Raw genomic sequence first — 5,872 nt, forward strand, 5'->3', positions numbered from 1 at the left:
ATTCTAGAACAATATTTATCAATAAAATACAAGCATGATTGTCAGCTGTTATTATTATATTATATCTAAAGCGTAAGTGATATTCATTCATACTTTTTCAAGGCTTGAGCAAAAGTTATATTCTTTCTTTGAAGCTAAAACGTTGAGTAATATCGTATCCGTACTGAAGACTGAAGTGGACTCAGCATCATGTGACCATAACTAACTTGTTGATAAACAAATCGTTCGTGGAATTCCCAACTCTGAACTTTATATCCGGATTTAAATTTTGATGACTTAGTGTTAATAATGATGATAATAATAGTAATAATAATAATAATAATAATAATAATAATAATAATAATAATAATAATAATAATAGTAATGATGATAATAATAATAATAATAATAATAATAATAATAATAATAATAATAATAATAATAATAATAATAATAATAATAATAATAATAATAATAATAGTAATGATGATAATAATAATAATAATAATAATAATAATAATAATAATAATAATAGTAATGATAATAATAATAATAATAATAATAATAATAATAATAATAATGGTAATGGTAATAATAATAATAGTAATAACAATAATAATAATTATAATAATAATAATAATAATAATAATAATAATAATAATAATAATATTTTTTATTTCTACAAGTACATGGACCCAATGGACATAAGTCACTCGGTCTGAATCATTATGCATCTCTGTAATCTTTTGACTACCACCCACAGGATGGGTATGAGGTGACTACCACCCACAGGATGGGTATGAGGTGACTACCACCCACAGGATGGGTATGAGGTGACTACCACCCACAGGATGGGTATGAGGTGACTACCACCCACAGGATGGGTATGAGGTGACTACCACCCACAGGATGGGTATGGTATACATAATAATGACAATAAACTAAATACTGTCTATGTATGATAATCTATGCAACTGTATTTGTGAATACCTGAATAAACTTACAAGGTATAGAGGCCACTGCTGACAGTTTATTTAACATGTTTATTATGCACACCATACCCATCCTGTGGGTAGTAGTCAAAAGATTACAGAGGTACATAATGGACCCAGGGACAGGACGCCAAAGTTATGATAGCTGAGCAAGTTACAGAGGTAATGAACTCTAAGGTAGATTTGGTCACAATCATGATAAGTTACAAAGGTATTTACAGATTACAGAGGTATATAATGGGTCCAGGGACTGGGCCCCAAAGCTGCATCAATGACACTACTACGTAGAGAGCCACTTGTTATGTAGAGCATTTCGGGCAAATTAGGTCAATTTTGTCCCGGGATGCGACCCACACCAGTCGACTGACACACAGGTACCCATTTTTAATGATGGGTGGACATAAACAGCCGGTGTAAGGAAACACGCCCAATGCTTACTTACAGCCTTGCCGGGAATCGAACCCGGACATCAGTGTGTGAAATGAGAGCTTTGCCTCAGGCTGTGGGCCACCATGAATCTGTAGTGGAGGGATGGCCGGGTAGGGGTCGTCCTAGGAATGCATGGAGGTACAGCAGTCATATGTGGGCGTGTTAGATGGGAATGAAGACTTTTTTTGGGGGGGAGGGGGGACTTGACAAGCTGTTGGAGTGTGGGTAGAGTAATATTTTGTGACATCTAAACTGTCGTATCTGGGCACTTTTGGCAAGACAGTGATAGTGTGAATGATGATAAAAGTTTCTTTCTCGGGAGACGGCCAGCGTGTTAAGATATATATATATATATATATATATATATATATATATATATATATATATATATATATATATATATATATATATATATATATATATATATATATATATATATATATATATATATATATATATATATATATATATATATATATGCAAAACAACCACTCTGAAAGAATAGAGAAATTCCAAGCGCTTTCGTAACTACTCACATTATCAAGGAGTAGTCACGAAAGCGCTTGGAATTTCTCTATTCTTTCAGAGTGGTTGTTTTGCATATTCTGAAATCACCTGTTTACTGTGATCTTATTGCATATATATATATATATATATATATATATATATATATATATATATATATATATATATATATATATATATATATATATATATATATATATATATATATATATATATATATATATATATTAATGCATTCATAAACTAGTGGTTTTAAGCAAATAATACTGGGACTTGCTGGGGATCGAACCCCCGATATTTTAGCATGCTTCCAGAGAAGCCTACCAAAAATTTGAGGCGTCTTAGTCTATCCACTTATCCATCAATGCTTTAAACATTAGGTGTCCAGTACCAGTGGACATGCCACTCCTGATGCGAGCACATACGTGGCCATGAAAGCTACAGGGATAATTTCATTCCCCTCCTGACTGAGACACTAGTCTTCACGGGCAGTACATATATTAATGCATCCACGAACGCGTGGTTTTGAGTAAATAACGCCCTTATTCTTGAAGCTGTTAGCCTTTATGGCATGAAAAAGTAGTTTTGAGGAGGTCAGTCCCTCAGCCTTGAAGAAGTAGCTATGAGACAGTCACTCGACAGCCTTGAGTTGAGCCTAGACCTATTGTCTTCATCAGTGTGAAGCTGTCATGATTATAATAATGGTCATAGGTGTTTCGCCAGATGGTGGCCCCGTCATGGGTCTTTTCCAGAGAGCGACCCGTCTTAGGCTTCCTCCTGGGGAGAGATACAGCCTTAGGGTCTTAAAGTGGAATGGAGATAACGTCATAGGAGGTGGGGCCTACTAGTACAACAACTGGTTCATGCTATGCAGCTCTCTCAAATCCAGGATCCCAATGGAAATAAGTCACTTTAATATTTTTTTTTTGTTATCCTATGTATGATTGTACATATGTGTACCTTTGCCTAAATAAACTTACTTAGGCCTTCCCATTCATTAGTTATGAATAAGAAAGGTTTAATTTGGTTCAAAACATTACATGACAATGCTCTTATAGGGGTGCAGGTGCATGAAAGATTAAGATAATAATGATCTTTATTTCTACAAGTGCATGATACAACTTATACAGACCATAGCTGACATCAGTAACACACTATATAAAGCCCTGGTTATGCAGAGCATTTCGGGCACTTTGGGCTAATTTTGTCCCCAGGATGCGACCCACACCAGTCGACTAACACCCAGGTACCTACTTACTGCTAGGTGAACAGTGACAACAGATATCTTAAGGAAACACACCCAAAGTTTTCACCCGTACCGGGGATCGAACCAAAGACCTCAATGTGTGAAATGAATCCGCTACCAACCGGACACAACAGGAAACTCCGACAAATGGCAAATATACGTATACAGGACTCATAAAAATAGGAAAAACAATGTGTTGGACAGAGTGTAGTGAGAGTGTCCGAGGCAGAAATGTGTTGAGTTATATAATGAAGCAAATATTTCCCTGGTCATGCCTATGTTAAGGTGTGATAAATATTCGTTGTGAAAATTTCATAACTGTTCTTAATGTGTATGTCTTACCTGAAACTATTTCTAATATTTTTAAAAAATCATATGAAAAGTCCATAAAAATATATATTGTTACTGAATACCTCATGATTTTATAATTACGTGAAACATTAAAAAATTAAGAATAATGTGCTAAAATGTTATTTTATTACATTATTACTGGAAAACTTCAGAAATGGTCATTATAATTATTATTATAGTAATTATTATTGAGTTGGTTAGGATGTTCCAATATGTATTAACTAGGAACGTTGTTTAGCCTGAAATAAATTGCATTAATTCACAACTTCTTTATCTATTTAATATTCTAGAGTTATAGTTTATCGTAATAAGTAATACCAAAATTAATAAGAGATATTTAATGGGGTCTGAGCCACTTTCATAATTTTTTTTAGAAAATGTTGTTGTATAGAATGTTTTGTTAAGCGAAATTTTGGAGGGAAAAAACTGAGCTGGAAGTATCGTCTCGTGCTTTTTTTTTCTCGTTCGAACAGCATTTTTCCGGCAGAATGCGCATCCCCGCTGCTAACAAGTTAGTTTATAACCATTGTTAATGTATACTGTAGTTAGGGAAGGCTGTGTATTGATGTAGAGACGTTTTCTGATGAAATAATCACCTGGGAAAAGTCAGTTCCCAAGTCGGCAGTTATGCTAGTATTATTTATTATATATTTATACCTTGTACTGCTGTATAGTCCTTGTGGCTTAGCGCTTCTTTTTGATTATAATAATAATAATACCTTGTACTGTTATGGTATATTAATGTTATATACTGTGAAATTAGAATTAACTATATGACTAGTAATAATGGATGGAAATAAGTCACTCTGACTTGGGTTTTCCTAGGTAATTTAGACTGATAATTGTACTTATGTCTTCCTGTATCTAATAAACTTACATATTTGTTATAGTCATGTGATATAGTCTAGATTAGGCTAGGCTAGCTTATCCTAGCCTAACTACCTTTAAATATATCTTTCTTTTAGTGGCTTACTAAGTTCCTGATGTTACTTGTTAAAGGTGTGTAGTGGAACTGTTTGTGTGTTAATTTATCTTCCAGGAGAGATCGACACCATGCCCAGCCCTTCTAGGGTAGGGTAGGTGCCCGAGCCCGAGCTTACACCTCAAAAGACTGTCATCCCCATTAGCTCCCCTGGGGCGGGGATGGCAGACCAGAGGGGACAGTTGGTGACAAAGATGAGGAGGTACTTATACCTCCTCCCATGGGAGACTTAGGTCTCAGACACTCCCTAAAGAGGAAGCCAAGGCCGGGCCACCACTTGGAAAAGGCCCGGGCCGGAAAAATTACCGGCGAATCTTTAATAATAATAATAATTATCTTCCAGGAGGTAACTTACTTTAATGCCGTCTCATGTTTGTTTAGGCTATACCTTTTCTAACCTCTGTCATGGTTAGGTCAGGTTTGTCAGGAAACAGGACAAGTGTTTGCTGGTGCTGGTCTTAGTCATATGATGACCCACATCTAGAGCTTTTGGTCGTCTGACCGAGACCTTCCAGTGGCTTACCCCCACCACTCCTTTAAAAATTATAGTTATAATTATAGCTATATGATTATTTTTCATAGATTTCTTTAGTATCTGTGATTTATGCTTGCTATAGCTTGCTATAAAGTTTCTCCACTATATAGCCTAATCTGTGTCTGTTTCCAGTATTAGTTATAGAACTATGTATTTTATTTTCTTTATTATTTACCATTCATGTTAATCTATATTTTGTTTTTATATTTCATGTATTATTTGTCTGTATTTTTTATAGGTTACTTACGTCTGTTTTGATCATTTTGTTGTATCTGTTAACTGTTTTATCAGAGTTTTGTGTTATCAGAGTTTTTGTCAATTTTGTCTACCCCATATTAGTAAGATATTTTTTGTTAATATAGAATTATTTGTTGTGAGTTATTGTATGAATTCTGTAACAAAACTAGACCATTTTTATGGGGTTTGGCAGCAACGAGGTACTTTGAGGAAATACCAGTGATTTACTAGAGTGCCTGCCGAGCTTAGCATTTCCTGGTGGAAGCCACAAGTACTACCAAAGGTCAAACCAGTAAAGAGTGGGAGGAATTAATAAGATTCTGGCCAAAAGAAGGAACTTCTGAGGAGTGACCAAGTTTGTTTCTTGTGATTTTTTTTAATTATATATATATATATATATATATATATATATATATATATATATATATATATATAATGCCTGCTGCTTATTTCCAAGCGACGCTACCCTTAAATAGCCAGTACCTACCAGAAGTAAAAACCTTGTACCTTTTATGTCCTGTGACTCCTTATTGGTTTTCCTGCTCTAGCCAACTTTATCATCTCTTCCTTCTGTTGGAACTGTATTTCCTTTCAAA

The sequence above is a fragment of the Cherax quadricarinatus genome, unplaced genomic scaffold (assembly GCF_038502225.1).
Source record: "Cherax quadricarinatus isolate ZL_2023a unplaced genomic scaffold, ASM3850222v1 Contig3558, whole genome shotgun sequence".
NCBI classification, from domain to species: Eukaryota; Metazoa; Arthropoda; class Malacostraca; order Decapoda; family Parastacidae; genus Cherax; species Cherax quadricarinatus.